The 20,790-nt window shown below is 42.3% G+C and overlaps 1 protein-coding gene across 1 annotated transcript in view; it reads right to left on the reverse strand.

The window, feature by feature from the left end:
* The window catches only part of LPGAT1 (lysophosphatidylglycerol acyltransferase 1), an 89,752-nt gene extending 73,620 nt beyond the window's left edge, over positions 1-16,132 (reverse strand). Inside the window, exon 1 of the mRNA XM_036442651.2 lies at positions 16,022-16,132. The gene's annotated coding sequence lies outside the window, so the exon portion shown is untranslated. The remainder of the gene's footprint in view (positions 1-16,021) is intronic.
* Between the last annotated feature and the right edge of the window lie 4,658 nt (positions 16,133-20,790).

Here is a 20,790-nt window from a genome sequence, read left to right on the forward strand (position 1 = left end):
TATTTATTCCTTCCCTCTTCCAACCCTGGAAACCACCGATCTTTTTACTCTTTCTATAGTTCTGCCTTTTCCAGAATGTCACACAGTTGGAATCATATCGTATGTGGCCTTTTCAGATTGGCTGCTTCCACTTAGTAACTGCATTTAAGTTCTCTCCATGTCTTTTCATGGCTTGATAAGTTATTTCTTCTTTTTATTATTTTTTATAACATATTTTATTGATTTTTTACAGAGAGGAAGGGAGAGAGATAGAGAGCTAGAAATGTCGATGAGAAACATTGTCCAGCTGCCTCTTGCACACCCTCCACCTGGGGATGTGCCCGCAACCAAGGTACATGCCCTTGACCAGAATCGAACCTGGGACCTTTCAGTCCGCAGACCAACGCTCTACCACTGAGCCAAACCGGCTTCGGCAAGTTATTTCTTTTTAGTGCTGAATATATCCCATTGTCAGGATGCACAACAGTTTATTGATTTGCCTACTAAGGGACATCTTCGTTGCTTCCAAGTTTTGGTAATTCTGAATAAAGTTGCAATAAACATAGTGTGTAGCATTTTTGTGGAAATAAGCTCCCAACTCCTTTGAGTAAATGCCAAGGAGCATGATTGCTTAATTGTACGGTAAGAGTGTATTTTTTTTTGTAAGAAACTGCCAAACTGTCTTCTAAAGTGGCTGTACCATTCATTTACATTCTCACCAGCAAGGAATGACTGTTCCAGTTGAATTGGTATAATTTTTTTCTTTTCTTTTTTGTTAATCCTCACCCAAGGATATTTTTTCATTGATTTTTAGGGAGAGTGGAAGAGAGAGGGAAAGACAGAGAGAAACATCAGTGTGAGAGAAACACATGGATGGGTTGTCTCCTGCAGGAGCCCCCACCTGGGTGGGGAGGAGCCTACAACTGAGGTACATTCTGTTGATTGGAATTGAACCCGGGACCCTTTGTTCTGCAGGCCAATGCTCTATCCACTGAGCCAGACTGGCTGGAGTATGGTATAATTTCTTACGTAAATGTTTGGTAAGATTCCCCACTGAACTCATGTGGGCCTGGTGAATGTTACTGAACAAAAAGTGTTTCCAAGTCACAAAATGTGCTAGGTTTGAATAATGGATTGTGTACCATGAGTGCTCTGAATTAAAATAATAATGGCAAAAAGAAAGGACCCAGTAAACTTAAGGGAAAAAAGATAATCAAAGTAGACTCAATGAGGATTAGAAAAAAGGAAACCCGATGGAATCTTTCCTACTTGATTTCAGAATTTTAAAAGCATAGATATTCCAAAAAAGGAAGGGTGGAGGGAAAGGCATGTGGGGTCTATAGCAAGGAAATGGTGTATATTATAGCATCAAGAACAAACTAAACAAAAACAGAATAAAGCCCTCAAAATAACATTTATATAAAAACCATGTTCATTCAGCATTTTCTACAAGACAAGCATAATGCTAAATATCATAGCATTAGCATATTTAATCTTCACAACAATACTATGATTTAAGAGCTATTTTCTACCATTTATAAATGAGAAAACTAAGGCTTTGTGACTTTAAATATTATAACTTGTTCAAAGTCATACAAATTCGGGTCTGTCTGACTCTGGAGTTAGAGAATGTGTTTCTACCAAATTTATAGGATCAGTAAGATTTCCTAATTACTAACTACCATTGATGTGCCTGGCACTTTATATACTTACCTGTATTTCTTACTACAATCCTGTGAGGTAGATTTAAATAATAGTTAGGTATTAATAAGGTAACATCACCTTATTAAATATTAATAGTAGCCTTACAACAGTCCTGTGAAGTAGCTATTACAGATATTTATAGGCTATTACCTTATTAATTATTAACAATATCTTGATGGAGAGTTACATTCAAAAGTATAAAAAGCTGCTATTGAATTCCCTCAAAAGCAAACCACCTTTAGCATCTTTATTTCTTCTCCTCCCCATCCCTCTCCTGCACCTCCTTTCCTCTCTCCCTCCTCCTTATCCTCTTGGGAGAATGGGCAGTCGGGGAGAGTGGATAGAGTATTGATGTTGAAGCCAGACAGGCCTGACTCGAACAGACTTGGAATCAGATCCCAACACAGTTGAGAAAATAGCGACTAAAAATATATTCTCAGAGACACAGCTGATGCTCTAACTCCTTTATAAACTTCCTTTTAGTGTGCTATAGATGTGGCAGCTTATGTGTGTGTATGGGGGGGGGAGGGGGGTAAGGGGGGTGGTGAAATCTCAGGCCTCTAACATGAATTAGAGAGGTTAAAAGGTAAAGCATCAAAAGAGTTAACGTAATTCTAAGAAAAAGACCTGCACATTGTTCTTTGCAAATAACAAACCTAAAAACCCAGAAGAATAAGAGCAATTTCCTTTGGAAAATATGAGTTCCTAGAATTATGGAATATGGCATGGAAGACTTTGGTTATTTCAGCGGCAATGGGGATGGGGGTGGAGAGAAGAGACATCCTTCTAATATTAAGCAACTTGTCCTCATTGCTCAAGAGATTGTTTGAAGTTCTAATTTCAAAATTATCCAAATTTGTTGCTTTTTCTCTTACCATTGCCTTCTTTGGACTACTCTATTATCCATTTGCAGGATTACGAATGACTAGGCAAGGAAAGGGAGAGGATGATGGACTGTGTCCCAATAGAAGGATGAAATGACTGGTTCTAGTTAGTTTCCGAGGTTAGTTGGATGATTCACACACCTATGGTTCAAAGAAAATTTGGAGCCAGAATGGAGATTCCCTTGGTTCATTAGGAAAATTAGTTTGACTAGAGCAGTGGCCAGCAAATTCATTAGTCAACAGAGCCAGCTATCAACAATACAACAATTGAAATTTCTTTTGAGAGCCAAATTTTTTAAACTTAAACTTCTTCTAACGCCACTTCTTCAAAATAGACTCACCCAGGCCGTGATATTTTGTGGAAGAGTTACACTCAAGGGGCCAAAGAGCTGCATGTGGCTTGAGAGCCACAGTTTACCAACCTGGTTTATAATATAAAGATGAGAGCACATGCGGCCATACTCACGGGTAACTGGAACACGGGTAAGATAAGGAGAGGACCAGTTACCAGGGAGTCAGACTGAAAAACCCCACTTTACCCCTCATGCCATCACACATGCTGTAATCAACTTCCCCCAAAACCTCACCCAAACTCTACACTGGGGCAATTCTGAATGAAAAGGAATCTGTCCTTTTTCACTGCCTCTTAAAGGTACAGTACTTGCCAGCAATCCTGGTTACTGAAATGACAGCAGTAATAACATTGAGCACACAGACACTCTCTGTTAAGTGTGCTAAAGGTGTCAATTCATGGAAATGGTCTATGTGATCCTTGGCATAGCCAACTAACCTTTAGGAGCACAGGTCATAGCCAAGTAGTCCTCATCCCCAGCTTTGATAAACTGACTACACAGCCATCCCAAACTGCAGAGGTGACTTCAAGGTTCAATCCTTTTGATTTCAGGGGTCTAGGAAAACCCCTAAGTCCATCATCTCATCTTTGCAGGTTTTATGAAGCTTCCATGGGCAACCTTGATGATGTCATAAAGAGCTGTAAGGTCCCCCTCGCCCGAGTTCCATACTCAGAATCAAGAGAGCTGTTGAGCGGTCATTTCCTGCTTCAGTGCCTCCCAGATGGGTTCACAGCTTCTGCCTAAATCCAGTCCTAGCCGCTCTTCCTCACATCCAGTTCTGGAGCCCATCCAAATGGAGGCAGGGATTTTGTCTTCATTTATTCGGGCTGTGATAACAAATAGGATAGACTAGGTAGCTTATAAATAGCAGAAATTTATTCCTATAGTTCTGGAGGCTGGGAAAACCAAGATCAAGTTGCTGGCAGATTCAGTGTCTGGTGAGAGCCCACTGCCTGCTTCGTAGACAACCATCTTCATTGTGTCCTCGTGTGATGGAAGGGGCAAAGGAGCGCTATGGAGTCTCTTTCATAAGGGCACTAAGACTAGTCATGAGGACACCACTCATAACCTAATCACTTCCCAAAGGTCCTATCTCCTAATACCATTACATTGGAGGCTAGGATTTCAACATAGGGATTTGAGGAGGACACAAATATTCAGGCTGTAAGCAGAGTTCAGTATCTATAGGCTAAGTCTCTCCTTACAATCTCCTCTAATGGGACTGAGAAGTAAGTTTACTCTCTAAGACCTGGAGTCTGGCTCCCTAGTGATGGCTGCTGTGCGCCTAGGGGACCTGCCCATTGCCTGGTTTCTGCTCAGACCTGGGAGTCAGTATTCCTGAGGAATTCATGGAGGGTAATTGTATTGACCTGTGAGGCACACCTCTCCTCTGCCTGGCCCCTTCCCCTCTCCCCCCCAATCCTGAATTTTGATCAGTTAGCCCGCCCAGGATCTCAGTGGTGAGGCTGAAAACCAAAGATCAGCACCACTGTTTGAACTAGTTATGTCATGATCAGAATCATGGTTCTCCAGACTTTAGGTTTGGACTTCAATTTCAATTTCCTCTTGCTGCGCTCCCTATCTGCATCCTACCTGCCAAGTTTTCTGAAATCTTGATTAACAGAACTAGGCTGCGTGGGCTTTATGCCTGCTCTGCACGGCTGGGCCTGCGTCCAAAGCACTGTGGTGCAGCAGCGATCGGCACAGAGGCAGGCTTCTCAGAAAGCTTGCTCAGGGCCCCTGTGAACGCTGGGAGGCGTAGGGTATCATAGGTGGGAAGAGAAAGCTAGGTGGTTATCAAAAAGAATTTTTTTCTGGGAAATTGTCTATAGTGATCTCCAAAGAAAGGAATATGAATCTCCAAGTCGCCAATAGTTCGTTATGTCTTCTTTACTCATTCTATAATAAATGAATAGTCACTTCATAACAAATTTTGTAATATGTACTACTTTACTAAAGAAAGACACCCCCCCCCCCTTTTCAAATTTTATAAGCTTCATGCCCCACAAAACCTGGGTCTGCCCCAGGGAAGACCCATACCCAAAGCCCCAACTCCAGAAACTATGATTTCATTGATCTGGGGCAGTCCCAGGAGTACCGTTTAATAATGCGGATTTCTTTCCATAGATGGAGTTACATATATGTTGATATACTGGTATATCTCAGCTGAGGTCAATTTCTGCCCCTACTGGGTATTTAGCAATGTCTGGAAACAACTTTGGTTATAACTGAGAGTTGAGAAAGAGATATGTTATTGGCCTCTAATGGATAAAGGCCAGGGGTGTTGCTACATATCTTACAATGCATAGAACAACCTTCAACAACAACAAAAGTATGCCAAAAACATCAACAGTGTCGCAGATCAGGAGAAATCCTGATCTAGCATGGGAGTTCCAAGCATCGGCATGTTTCCAAATCTTCCCAATTAATTTGACTATTCACATAGGGTTGAGAACAACAGTTCTAAAGGTAACAGCGGCGAACTTCTGTGACTGAATGTTTACTGTGTGCCTGTGTCTGTTCTATATGAATTGGCTCATTTAGTCTTTGGAATAAGCTTATGAGATAAGCACTCTAATTGTTCCCATTTTGCAGATGAGGAAACTGAGGCACAAAAATATTAAGAAACACATCCTGGATTCAACCCTAGACAGCTGGGCTCCAAAGCCTGAACTGTTAATGAGTATTGCACACTGGACCTCCCTGACACACTTATTTCATCCAGCTAGAGATCTCTATAGGAGAAGGGAGGCAGAGTCCTTGGCGGAGTCACAATACTCTGTCTGCTCCCATCACATGGAAATGGAAGTGAGAAAAGGACTCCAAGCAGGTACAGCGGAGATGTGGGAGAAGTATAGAACCATCTTGAACTGTGTACCTGTAAAGAGCCCCCTAGTTTGGGGTATGTGTATTTGTTCCAGTTTCTCCAATATCTCTATGTCTGGTTCAATTTCCTAGGTGTGATTTTCTTAAAATGAAAGTTTTATCCAGAAATGGTGGACCCACGTTTGGTTATGAGTTCTAAAATAAAAGTGTTTTGGCCCATTAGACTATAAGTAAGTAATAGTAACTATGGCTCTCACCACCATCTCCAGAGAATGGGTTATGTGACAGTCAGTGTACCTTACAGATGGCTGTCATTTAAAAAAAATTTTTTTAAATTTATTTTGAGGGATAGAGGAAGGGAGAGAAGAAACATCGATGTGAGAGAGGAAATCTGTGGGCTGCCTCTTGCAGGTTCCCAACTGGGAATTGAGCCTGCAACCTGGGCATGTGCCCTGACCGAGAATTGAACTTACAATCCTTCAGTGCATGGGACAACACCCAACCATTGAGTCACACCAGCCAGGGCAGATTGAAAGCCGTGCCAAGCAGCTGTCAAAAATGCTGACTAACCAGACTGGGGGAAAGTACTGCCAAATGAGTGGAATGTAAACAAGTTCTGTGGCAAAACGAGAAAAATATAAAACCTGAAGTGACTCTTTATTCGCTGTGACAAAACACTCAAGAAAGTAGTGGTACATTTGCACTTCTTGGTACAAATTCACAAAACCTAGGTGAAGAGGCCAGTTTCTGCCTTTAGGGCAGGGAACATAGCGGGAATAAGACAAAGACATGAGAATTCTACAATAAAATAAGCCACAGGAAGAGGCACAGTAAAGGGCTATTGCAAGCTTGGAAGAGAACTTCAAGCCCTACTAGTACATGAGAACCACAACTATGGCCAACACCTGGTTTCAGCCTGGTAAGACCCTGAGCAGGGAACCCAGATGTGTCATACTTGGAATTCTGATTTATAGAAACTGTGAGATAATAAAATTGTGTTCTTTTGATCTGCTAAGTTTGTGATAATTTTTTACATAACAACAGAAAGTGAATACAAAGAATTACCATGGTTGGTTTGGGAATGCTACTAATAAACCAAGCTTACCTTCCTGGGATAAACCCTGTTTAGTTATGTTGTATTATCCTTTGACATAGCGTTAGATTTGGTTTGCTGAAATTTTGGTCAGAATTGTTTATATATGTTCATGAGGGACAATGGCTTGAAGTGAACTTGAGAAAAAATTTGAAGGAGAAAGAAATGGAAGTAAGGTGAGAAAGGAAGACGTTACAGTCAAGAGAACAACGAAAGTGGAGGTGGGAAAATGTCAAAGAGTAGGTTTGGGAAACAACCCAGAGTTTAATTTGGCTGAATAGCCACACATAGGAAGTCAAGGGGTGGGGAATGTGGCTGGAAACTAACGAGTAGAATGCACCCTTCTCTTGGGAGATGAATTCACTGAAAGTTGATGAGAGGCATAGCCAATGAGCAAGCCAGAAGCACTGTGCAGTTTGATGTGCACCAAACAGAGCCAGGAGGACAGCAGGGAGGCCCTCGCAGTTGTCTGGTTAGAAGTCACTAGGGCCTGAACCTGACCATGGTAAGGGAGAGAGAGCAAGAGATGGAAGAGGAGATCTAGCCCTGAGCATTCAGTTTGGATGTTAGATGGACTCTGCTCCCTCTTTAAACACTTAAACCAGCAGAGCTTATTCCATCATCTGGTGATTGGAACCAACCAATGAAGGCAAGTCTGAGAGCTGCTGAGCAGCTATAAGTCCAGCTCCCTATGTTCCTGCTGGATCCAGGCCTGGCTGGTTAACCCCAGAGAGCACAGTTATTACAGTTATTATCAGTGACCCTGGAGGCCCAATCCAGAAGGACTCTGAGAAACTGGTGTGACGTCTTCCTTTCTCACCTTACTTCCATTTCTTTCTCCTTCAAATTTTTTCTCAAGTCTGCTGTCCACGCTAGAATGGGAGATGGTTCAACTTTATACAGTCATTGTTCTAAGACTTCCCAAGCGATAGTACTAAACTCTATACTAGGTTTTTCCTATACATACCTACCTATGATAAAGCTTAATTTATCAATTGGGCACAGTAAGAGGTTAACAACAGTAACTAATAATAAAGTAGAACAATTATAGTAATATTCTGTAATAAAAGTTATATAAATGAGGCATGATTAAGTAAAATATGGGTTACTTGAACACAAGCACTGCGATATATCAATCTGATAACTACTAAGTGACTAATAGGGGTGTGGCACATCCATGTGGAGATGCCAGACAAAGGGGTGATTCACATCACGGGAGGGACGGAGCAGGATGGCACAGGATTTCATCACAATCTCTGTATTTTTATACTACTCAGAACGAAGCACACTTTAAAACCTATGATTATTTCTGGAATTTCCCAATTCACACTTTCTGATCATGGCTGACCATGGGTTACTGAAACTGCAGAAAACAAACCTGCAGATAAGGCGTGATACCAGTAGAAGAAACATGGGAGAGGGGGCAGGGTGGGGGGCTCAGGCAGCAGAACTGTGCTGGTTCAGTAAGGACTTGAAGCATCTCTCTTGGGCTTGGAGTCCCAATGCAGGACCAGAAGCAGAAGCTGATAGGAAGGACCTCCCTGAAGGAGCCATCACCAGGCCTGAAGCTTATCTGATCTCAGAGGCGGAAGACGACCGAGGAGGCTTGGGGGTGTGTAGCATATTGGACATTCTTCTTAAAAAAAAAAAAAAAAAAAACTATATATATATATATATATATATATATATATATATATATATATATATGTATGTATATTATTGGTGTTAGAGAAAGAGGAAGAGAGAGGGAGAGAGAGAGAGAAACATCAATGATGAGAGAATCATGGATTGGCTGCCTCCTTCACTACCCACACTGGGGATCGAGCCTACAACCTGGGCATGTGCTCTGACCGGGAATCTAACCGGGACCTCCTGGTTTGTAGGCTGACACTCAACCACTGAGCCATGCTGGCCGGCTGGACATTATTCTTGATCCTTTGCTGCATGCAAGCTCCCTAGGACACCCCATGCTTGTGAGTACTCAGGGCAGTCACCCCACAGTGTCCTCCAGGGAACTGCCCTCTAAATGCTGCCCTGAGAGGATAGCTTTTGCTTTCACCGCAGAGGCGGTTTCCAATAATGAAATGCCAGGCAAGCCAGGGCAACCCATGAACATATATCCTCTCACTGCCCTGTTTTCAGCTGGGAGAGTGTGGTTTCATCACTTCAGCTCTTCTCCTGGGGCAGGGGTGTAGGTTGCACACACCCAGGAAGTTTTCCTTTTTCCCCAGCAGATGTGATCCCTCCACCTTCTGAAGGCTCCTTAGGCTACCTCTGCACCTTCCTTACAGAACCATGATGTCATATCATGATTGTTGTACTGTTGTGTTGTACTACCTTGTAGTGGAGGCGGTGGTGTGCCAACCACACCTACGGGGACAAGACACACATTTCCCCAACTTTTGGGTGAGTTGCCTGCTGAAAGCTCATAGCTGAGTCCCTCCCATGAATTTCCCTCCACAGCAAGTAGCTGATTTGTTCAAGTTTACTTTTCCTCCTAGCAGGAAGCTTGCATCCAGTGACATTCAGTAGCGTATGCAATGGCACATCTCCCTTGCCTCAATTCGGGACACCTCTGAAGGGTCATCTCAGCCTCAGAGCTCCCTGTGGATTGGCTGAGTCTTTTATTGCATTACACTCAACTCTCACCTCTGGCCAGTCCTGGTTTCCTCAGTCCCATCCAGGTGCTCTTGAGGACACTCCCCAGGAAACTGCTGCTCCCATATCTCTGCCTCAGACCCAGGGACCTGACCTACAATGCCTGCATGAGACTGGAAGCTTACTGAGGACCAGCTGTCGTATTCGTTGTATCTACAATATTTACCCCTCTTGTCCTGCTCCACTCCCCTCATACTCAGCACAGTGCTGAACAGAGGAAAACCTTCACAAATTTCTTTTTTAAAATATATTTAATTAATTTTAGAGAGGAAGAGAGAGGGAGAAACATCAATGATGAGAGAAAATTGATTGGCTGCCTCCTGCACACCCCCTACTGGGGATGGAGCCCGCAACCCGGGCATGTGCCTTTGGCCGGAATTGAACCTGGGACCCCTCAGTCCGCAGGCTGATGCTATATCCCCTGAGCCAAACCAGCCAGGGCTCCACACATTTCTGATGGCTGGGAAACAAAGACGACTATGACAAAGACTCTCTATTCTCCTTTTTCCTTTACCTCCAAAGTAAACACTGAATATCTACTTGTCTCTAATATGCAAAATATTCACAGAATTCACAGAGAATACAAAATACTCAGTGTAGGGAATTACTTGTGTAAATTGTTTCCTGGAGAAATTCATTTTTCAAGGCCTGGAGAATGTTTATTTTTAAAACGGCAAGTACACTTTGATCACTTTAATCTTTCTGCTTCAGGCGAGGAGGTCTCTTGGGAGTCAAGAGGGCATCCTATACATCTGTTTTGTCTCAGGCACCTGGTAAAATGTCCACTGCTGAAGACAAGTCAATGACTCATGCCAATGACTGCAGGCATTCTAGAAAGATCTATGCAACTTCCCTTGTTTAGCTCAATGGTAATTTTGGCTAAGTGATTTCCAGGAAACATTCCCAGCAAGAGGTCGCCAGGAGGTTGGTCCCAGGTCCCCGGGTGGACTGGCATTTACTCCCCCAAAGGCTTTCTGCTCAGCTTTGTAGTCCTGTCACCACGCTCTTCCTAACCCTGGGAGAGGCCAGAATCCACTTGTTTGAACAGGCATACCTCGCCAATATTTTGGATTTGGTTCCAGATCACCACAATAAAAGGAGTTGCGTGAATTTTTTGGTTTTCCAGTACATGTAAAAGTTATATTTACCCTATACTGCAGTCTATGAAGTATGCAATAGCATCATATCTTAAAAAAAAAAAAGTACATAGCTTAATTAAAAAAAGACTTTATTGCTAAAAATGCTAACTATAATCTGAGCCTTTGGCATGTCATAATCTTTTTGCTGGTGGAGTGGAGGCTCTTACCTTCGATTTGTAAGAAAAAGAAAGAAAAAAGGCAGTATCTGCAAATTGCAATAAAGCATAGCACAATAAAATGAGGTATGCCTGTATACAGACCCAGGAGGCTAAGGTTCTTCATTGGACTAATATTAATTTTTTGTATCCTCAGGCTGTAGCACAGGGTCTGGTTCAAAAACCTGTGAGTGAACACATGCACATCAACAGACAATGACTATTGCTTCCTGGGAAAGTAAAAGCCCAAAGGGGGTTAGTCTGGTAAGCCAAGGCCTTTCCTCATTCTTTGAAGATGAGAAGCATCAGCCTGAGATCCTTAATTCTTTTCACCGGAGAACAATGCCCTTTATGGAGATTCTTTATTGTACTTTTCCTCTTTGAATGCTAACAGCAGCCCCTTGCTCCCCCAGGGCAGAGAATTCTTCTCCTAAATCACTCTAAGATGTTGGAGCTACACCTTGGCACTACTTCCTGGTCACACAGGGCTCTCCCATTCCTAAGGGGGCCCAGAACAGATGTATTCAAAGTGATTTGAAAAATAAAAATAAAAATGAAAGGCTCCTGGATAGACAAAACAGAAGTCTCACCCTAATGAACATATTAACATCACCAAATACAGAATGAGTCCCCCTGGGGCTGGGTAAGGAGTGGGGGCTGTCCACCTAGAAATTTCAGTTAGAAAAGAGAGAACTGAGGGGCCTTAGTCAGCTGAGCCGGCTGAGATGAAGATGTCTGATGTTCCTAGGAGGTTTTCGATGGGCAACAAATGCCAGAGGGGGAGGCAGGCATTCTTCCCAGCCTCACTAGCACTCTTATTTTTGTGAGCCACTTCTGATCCACTTTCTCCCTGTGCCCTTCCCATGCTCCCCAGTTACTGGCTCACTCAGCAATCAAGAATGGAGTGCCCACCAAGGATGAGGCTCAGAGCCACCTCCTTGGAATTGTGAAAGAAAAGAGCCACAAGCTAACCTGACAAGCTCAGGGAAGGCCTGCGTGGCAGTCTTGCAAACCCAGAGACCTAAGATAACCACAAAAGATGGTTTGAAAATTAAATATCTAACAGGTTATAGTAGGTAGTCATGTCCCAGATATTTTCCCAGACAAAGATCAACTTTGATCTTTTTTACTGAGCCCATTTGCCTTTTTGCCTCTAAGATAACATATCTGTGAGATGTCTGGGTAACTTGTAACTTCCCTTTTTCCGGAGCCTTTGGGGAACAACCAAATGTGGTGGGCGCCAGGACAGATGCCTCAAATTCCTTTTTTATCATGTTAATTGTTCCTGCGCTCACCTGAGTACACATCCATCATTTTACTTTTTATCCAATCCCAGGAGTTTCCCACCACTTTTCTTTCTCCCGCCTCCTTACTCCATCACCAATGGATTTCATGTAACCCACCTATGTCCCCTCCTTTGATTTCAGTGTATAAATAGAGAAATGTAACTCGCCATTCTTCGGAGCATTATCTCAATCCGTTGAGGTTTTGCTTCCCGGCAATTGTCGACAGTTTTGGCTCAAATAAACTCATTAAAAAATTCTTTACATGTTTCAATGGTTTTTTTCGTTAACAGAATACAGGACACAAACATCTTGGAAGTCCCTCCCTTACAGAACCCACAGTGAGGAAGACAGACTCTTGTGGGTCTTGAATGATTAGTAGACAATAGCAGGATGAAGATGAGAGGATACAAATATGCATTTATGATTCATCCAACAAGTGTATCGAGGGCTTGTGAGATGTCGGGGAAAGTTCTGGGTGCTAGGGAGACAGCAGGGAACAAAAAACGCAAGTTCCCCCTCATGAAGTTTTACTTCCAGTGGGAAGAAGCAGACAATAAGCAAAACGAGTAAGTAAAGTGTATAGTGTTTCAGAAGGTGGTGAGTGCTGTGTAGGGAAAAACAAATCAAGGAAAGTGGTTCAGTGTGCTTGTATGGGAGGGGATGGCTTTTAGAGTACAGTAGTTTCAAATATGGTAGCCAGGAACTGCTACAATATTAATACCAATCTTCGCTGTAGCTTTAACTGTGAGCAAAGTGCTTTACATCTATCAGTTCAATTCCTAAAACTATCCCGTGAGAAGGTGGGGAAAAGTAGTCTCCTGGGCTCTTTGCTCTCTGTATTTATTAGTTTGCTAGTAAAAAGACCACTTACTTAGTTGTTTAAAGAAAAGAATTGTATGGTATCCCAGTTCTGGAAGCTGGAAGGCTGGTTGGCTCCTCCTGAGGAAAGTGAGGGAAGCGTCTGTTTCAAACCTCCCTCCTTCGCTTGGTAGGTGGCCATCTCCACCCAGGGTCTTTTCTCTACTTGTCTGTCTCTGTGTCCAAATTTCCCCTTCTTATGACACCAGTCACATGGATTAGGGCCCATCCTAATGACCCCCATTTTAACTTGACTTCCTCTTTAAAGCCCCTATCTCCAAATAAAGCCACATGTTGAGGTAGTGAGGGTTAGGACTCCCACTTATGAATTGAGCCAAGTGGGGAAGTAGGGGCCACAGTTCAACCCATAACACTCCCGGAGTCACTGAGTTTTAGGTTGCATAACCAAAACACAGGTGTAGCTGGTGCTGGCTGACTCTGTAGGGCTAGAAATGCTCTTAGTTCATAGACCCAACCTACCTAGGTTAATGTATCCAGGAATGAACGAGCTTTACATGAAGGCCTGACTCACTGAAAAGTCAAATCTTGGTGTGTTTTTTAAATAACCCATCCCAGACATGGTGTATCTATGGTCAGGTGTCGACCGATGGACCTGGAAGTCACAGTTTGACTGTCAAACAGGGCACCTACCTGGGGCATGCAGGAGGCAGCCAATCAATAGTTCTCTGTCATCATTGCTATTTTTACCTCTTTCCCTCTTCCTTCCTCTCTGAAAGCAATCCTATATAATAGAGGGCTAATATGCAAATTGACCAAACTGCAGAATGACTGGTCTCTATGATGTGCACTAACCTCGAGGGGGCAGACGCTCAATGTAGTAGGACATGTGGCAGTCGGACATCCTCTGAGGGCTCCTGGACTGTGAGAGGGCGCAGGCCGGGCTGAGAGACCTCCCTGAGTGCACAAATTTTGTGCACCAGGTCTCTAGTAAAAATATATTTAAAAGTAAAAAATTAACAAAGAACTCAGAAGATCTAGATTGAATTAGACTTTGATCCCAGGATTAGTCACCTCTGAGTAACCCCCCGAATAGTCCTGTGGTTTCATTTTAAGAATAATCAAGGCCTGGGCCAACTATTAAAGCAGTAACTGAGGAAGTGAGTAGAAAGCACAAGAGAGAAAGGATACATTAGGAGGGATGTGAGCTGAAGGAGAGGGAAGGAGAGTACTGAGGAAATAAGAGGAAAAAAAGGGAGTCAGAGAACTGCAAACTACCTCTGTTCACCTCAGCAATTGCACCTTCTGGCTAGATACACATTACATATGAAAATGTGTTTTGAAAGGTTAAAAGTGTTACACAATTGTAGTGTAGTTTCCTAAGGTAGAAGGCCTTGTACCTTTTGGAAACTGGTACTGATGGGTTTTGTAGCTACAAATAAAGTTTCATAATTCCTCTGAAGTCAGCAGCATTGAGGGGGTTGATTTTTTAAATTAGCGAGTGTGAAAAATGTCCCAGTCACGCTGACCTCCATGCTAGCCTAACTGGGAGTGCCCGGTTGGAATGCTGCACTTTCTCCTGAGGTCCAGGCAAACGCTCATTATAGAAGGCAAGAGAGTTGGAACACATGTCCCTGGCTCTCAGTTCTCATCTGTCACTCCTGCCTTGGTCTAAGGCTCCTGCAGGTAATGATGCAGCTGAGTCCCAGAGCCTTCCCACAAAGCTTGAGAATCGAACTCAAGCTTACACCTTGGGTAGCTTATTCTCAAAAGCTACCCAAGGCTCACTGGACAGGCCTCAAAGCAAGTCTTCCCTTCAGTTTTTTTGGACAAATTACTTACAACTCTGTACATTCCCACATTACTGTACATCTAAGACTTACTAATAGCTTGCTAAGTGAATTATTAAAGCTTAATCTGCCTAGCCCGTGTGGCTCAGTGGTTGAGCACCGAACTATGAACCAGGAGGTCATGTTTCGATTCCTGGTCAGGTCACATGTCCAGGTTGTGGGCTTGATCCCTAGTGTGGGCATATAGAGGCAGCCGATCAATGATTCTCATCATTCATGTTTCTATCTCTCTCTGTTTTAAAAATTACATAGATATATATATATATATATATATATATATATATATATATATATATATATAAAAGGGAGAGAGATTAACCTTTGATCCCAGGATCAGTCACCTCTGAGTAACCCCAGATAGTCCCTTAAATTAGATTAACCTTTTTCTTTATTTTTCTTTTAAAAAAATATATATTTTATTGATTTTTTACAGAGAGGAAGGGAGAGAGATAGAGAGCTAGAAACATCGATGAGAGAGAAACATCCACCAGCTGCCTCTTGCACACCCCCTACCGGGGATGTGCCCGCAACCAAGGTACATACCCTTTACCGGAATCGAACCTGGGACCTTTCAGTCTGCAGACCGACGCTCTACCACTGAGCCAAACCAGTTTCAGCTAGATTAACCTTTTTCAAATTGTATGTATTTTTTTTAAAAGGTTAATATAATTTGCAATTCATAAATCAAAATCAGTGTGCTATGAAGTTTTAGTTTAATATTCCACCCCAAGAAGTCCAGCATCCTGGAAAGTTCTGATGGAGCCTTGCCCACACACTGACATTTTCTGGACTAAAACACTCATTAGTCTACCATCAGTGTGGCCATATGTGGGTCAAGGTCTTCAATTGCTTGTTTTTAATTATAATTGACTGTTAACTTATTTTCATCATTAACAAGTGATTTGTTTGATTAACCTTAAAGTGACTGTATGTTTTGGCCTTGAATTTTCCAGTAATTATACGTAAAGACAGTTATGTAGTGCAATTTGAATATGAAACATTTATGCCGCAATTGCTAAAGCACATGTACACTTAATTCTCCAAAATATACTTTACAATGCTCCTTAAGAGTATCCCTGAGTTATTTTTCCATTGGCTCATGAGAAAGGATGGTGTTGATGGGCTGTGGGCCCTTTTGCTTGGCTTAAAGAAGAAGAGGTTGAAAACGACTGCTGAATAAACAGTTGAATACGCTGCCAAATTGGCAAATAGCTTGTAAATGGCATGTGCAAAGTCATTTCCCTTGGTAGATGCTAGAAAATAATTATCCACACTTACCTTTTTCCAGCCCCCACTCAGCTGCAAGCTCACTGTGGTTGTAGCAGGAAGGAACAGAGTAGAAAGGATCAGGCCGAGCAGTGATCAGGACTGGGAGTGGGGAGGGGCTCTTCGGAGCAAAGGTTCCAAGGCAACTGTAAAGATGAGTGACAGAGTCACAAACAATGCCAAGCTCTGCAAATAGTGGCCACAGCTCCTGGCAATCAGTTCCCGTTCAGGGTTCTGAGAACTGCTGGTTTGCACAACAGTAAATAGCCAGTGCCCAGGAAAGCCCAAACTTGGGAAGACTGGTCACTTTGGGGTTTTCTTGGGTACCCAAGTACTATTCAGGAATCCCCCAAAGCTGAGTCTGACTTGAGGCACAATTGGAGTCTCAAATCCCTCCTCTGTGCATCCCACTGAATGTTAGTTGCATCTATGTCATAGTATTGTGTTCTGTTTTGCTTTATAGCAGTTTATACCGGTCTCATTTCCTTGCAGACTTTGTTTCTCAGAGGCAGGACCAGGTTTTGCCCATTGTTGGGAGGCAGGCAGCTTGACAGAGTGCCAGCAGCAGAGCTGGGGGATCAGAGAGCCCTGGAGTGAACTTTGGCTCAGCAATGATTGACTAAACAAATGACTTCTGGACAAGTTAATTCTCTGAGCCCTGACTACTTCAGAAGATTGATATGACAACGCGAAAGGAGTCTATTAGAACTCTCTTTGTTCTAAGTATTGAAAACAGAACTCAAGCTTATAAAAAAAAAAAAAAAGGATTGGTGTATAGAAGTATTATTTGTTTACATAATGACTAAAATAATTTCAGATCTTGTTCTTCTGTCTTCCTCTTATAGAGGGACGGATGGAAAGGTTGGTAGGTAGGTAGATACATAGGTACATAGAGATACAGAGAGATGTATCTCAATTTCTCTCTCTCTCTCTCTCTCTCTCTCTCTCTCTCTCTCTCTCTCTCTCTCTCCACACACACACACACACACACACACACACACACACACTCACTCACAATCAATTCTGCTTTTTTCTGTGATTATCCTTATTTCCTCCTATTATAAATGAGGTCCCTCCATAGATGTGGTGGCAATGGTTGTAAATAGTTTTATTTCATTTCTGCTTAGTAACCCAGAGGGAAAAAGGACCTTTCTTTTTCCGTGTCTGCGTATACAAGCCCAAGGGAGTCTCTGATTGGTCATATCTGGGTTGCATGCTCACCCTTGGGAGGGGAGAAGGGTTTCGTGATTGACAGTCCCACCTCAATCTTCTGGTAGAGTAGGGAAGAGGTAAGGAGTGGGTATTTGTAAAATGCTGTTACAAAGAATAAAAATGTGGGGTAGGGGAGAGCTGAACTTGAGAAGACAAAATAGTAACTGTCCACTTCAATCGATGAGATGCCGTCTGTAAGGTGACAGTGGCTGGTACCAGAACAGATACTAAACTGAGCACCTGTTTCTTGCTTTTGGCAGCTCCCAGTCCCTCTGTTTTTGGTACCTCCTTCCTTAAATATCCTTGTCGTAGCCACACCCAAAGTCACTTCTGAGACTTCCCAGGGAACTGCAGACAAGGGGAGCTGAAAGGACCCTGTCCTGCTTGACTCCCTCCAGGAGCAGGGGAGAAAGTGTGCACCTGGCGTGGAACAGAACGGAGGTTGACAGGGAAATAAGAAAGCTGTAGTAGAAAAGAAGCGAGCAATGAGAGGCCGTTAATAAGGCCCATCATCTTCTTAGTGCTTGAAAAATTATGAGCTGGGGCATAGCGAGTCCCATTACAATTAGTGGCAGGGTTCAGAAGGGTGCCAATAGACTGTCAGGCCCCTCTCCTGCCCCCACCCCTCCCGCTTTTTGTCTTCTCTTCTATGAACTCTTCCATGCACAATTCACTACGTGCAAACCAGATGCACATCGCAATCAGAATGATGTCCAGAGGAAGGTGCCATAAACACAGCCACCTCCTCTAGTCTCCCACAGCACTTGTATCTCTGTTTTCTCTCCTAAATTGTCAACCCTGTTTTCCCACCTAAACTATACGCCCCTTGCAGATTGAGACTGTAATGAGAAGACAGCACAGCATCCTGTCTGCCACTTCCTACAGCACCCTAATTTTCACTCAGGTACTTACTTACTCTCCAGCCTGTTAGCTTTGGGGAGAGATGACCCCACCCCCCAGGTAAAGAGGTGGGTTTTTATTGCCTAATGGTATTCCCATGCTGCTTTCCAAGGCAATTGTCTTAGGCCTGGGTTTCTGAATAGTCAATGTGTGATATTTCTTTCCACATGGAGATTGGTTTTGAAAGGAGCGTGTGACCGAGGTGGACCAATGAAAAACGAGGTGAACTCTGCTAGGTGCTTCTGGGAAAGAGTTGTCTTTGTCTTTCATTGAATCTCCATAAAAGCTTTCCTCTCTTTTGTAAACCCTAGTGTCTAGAAATGCCACTGGCCACAGTCTGAGAAGATAACCCTAAGATGAGGCCAATACACAGAAGAGATGACCCAGGAACCACTGAATTATTCCAACCCTGAAGCCTGCCCTACCTCTGAACTTCCAGTGACATGAGCCAAAAAAGAAAACACAAACAAACAAACAAAAAAACCACATTGCTTATTAAATGGGAGCCTTGTTCTCTGTAACTAGCAACATGAAGAGTCCTAACTGATTACAGGGACTCCATCTTCAACTTTGTCTCCACGGTATCAGCCACATGGCAGGCGTTCAATAACTGCATGTTGGGTTGAGTGAGCCCATGATTCTAGGATGGTTCCCTCCTGGTTCTCTGAAGCAATTTTCTCCTCATGAGTCCCCACCAGCTTCCCTCCTCATTTGAGCTTCTCAGAGGAATAGATTAACTTTTAAAATGGAAACAGAGCTTCCTGAATTGACAGGAACATTCCGGTCTATCCAGTCTCACTGCCTGGCAAATCTGAACTCATAGACTTGCCTTTTTCTAGATTTTGGACTGCCACATTTTGGATCGCAATTGTACTTAACGTTCCAACACACTTTCATGAATTTATATTTTTATTGATTTCAGAGAGGAAGGGAGAGGGAGAGAAAGATAGAAATATCAATGATGAGTGAGAATCATTGATCAGCTGCCTCCTGCATGCCCCACAGCGGGGCATGGAGCCGGAAACCTGAGTATGTGCTTTGATGGGGAATAGAATCTTGACCTTTTGGTTCATAGGTTGATGCTCAACCACTGAGCCGTGCCAGCCAGGCAAGAAGTTTAAAGGAATTATTTCCTGGTGATAACTTTGGAATCCCCATAATCTAATCAATAAAAATCTGTCTACAGAACACATTTGGGTGACTGTTATTAAATACTTAATCACCAAGTACTTAAGGTGCAAAGTCCATACTATAGAATGATAAATATTCTAAGAAGTTTCCTGTTTATTTTCTTCATTTCTGGATATGGATTATTAAGAGCTTATTGTCACTGAGTAATATTTCTTGACTTGAATGAATATCTTATCCTTTGTCTAATTTCCTCTTGTCTCCATCGTTTGTTTTAAATGGCACTCACCTATCTTAGGGACAGCATATAAGGCCAGAGTTGGTACTGATGGTGAAGGTCCTACTAACTGGATCATTTCTCAGAGATTTTGAATGTGAATTATAGAAAGGGAGAATTACAGATTGAAGAATAAAAAATAATTAAGCTAAACATTAAAATTTGATATTTCTATTTATCCAAAGACCAATTAGAAAGGAAAAAGATAAGCCCACAATGTGGGAGAAAATATTTGCATCATTATGTAAATTACTAATAGTTACATAAAAGAATTACTAAAAATTAATATGGAGACACATTAGCTCTATCCAAAACTTTTGAATAGGCACAAAAGGGAAAATCCAAATGGCCAATGAACCATATGAAAAGATATTCAGCCTCATTAATAATTGGGAAATATTAATTAAAACTCCAACAAGACACTATTTATACATCCTCAAGATTGGCAAAATTAAAATATCTGAAAATAAGTAATGTAGACAAGATTATAATAGATGAGTGGTTAAAAAAAAAAGCTCTGGTACATTTGCACAATGGACTCCTACTAGGCTGTAAAAAAGAAGAAAAACCTTACCTTTTGTGACAGCATGGATGGACCTGGAGATTATTATGCTAAGTGAAATAAGCCAGTCAGAGAAAGACACATACCATTATGATCTCACTTACATGTGGAATCTAATGGGGGGAAAAAAATAGAAACAGAAGCATGGATACATGGAACAGATACATCAGAGGGGAGGGAATTTGTGAGGCTAGATGAAAGAAGGTAAAGGGGTTAAACAACAACAAACATATATATATATATATATATATATATATATATATATATATATATATATATATATCACATAAACATAGACAACAGTGTTCTGATAGCCAAGAGACGGGTTAGGTGGAGGAAGAGAGAATGAAGATGGAAAGAGACTTTCTTGGGGCGGTAGGCACCTGATGCAGTGTGCAGATGATGTTTTGTTGAGTTGTACACTTGAAATCTGTATGGTGCTACGAAGCAATGTCACTGCAATAAATCCATAATAATAAAAAATAAAAATAAAACAAAGGGAATAGAAATACATTACAGGAGGGAGTATCATTGATAAAATTATTTTGAGTTTGGCATTTCTGAGTACCTGATAGCCCACCAGTTGCACCTCAGAGAAATCTGTCCACATGGGCACCAACAAATATGTGAAAGAATGTTTATAACATAACATCAAAAAGACAGAAACAGCCTAAATGACTATACCAATAGAATGGCTACATA

This window comes from Pipistrellus kuhlii, unplaced genomic scaffold (assembly GCF_014108245.1).
Source record: "Pipistrellus kuhlii isolate mPipKuh1 unplaced genomic scaffold, mPipKuh1.p scaffold_m20_p_18, whole genome shotgun sequence".
In the NCBI taxonomy this organism is placed as follows: domain Eukaryota; kingdom Metazoa; phylum Chordata; class Mammalia; order Chiroptera; family Vespertilionidae; genus Pipistrellus; species Pipistrellus kuhlii.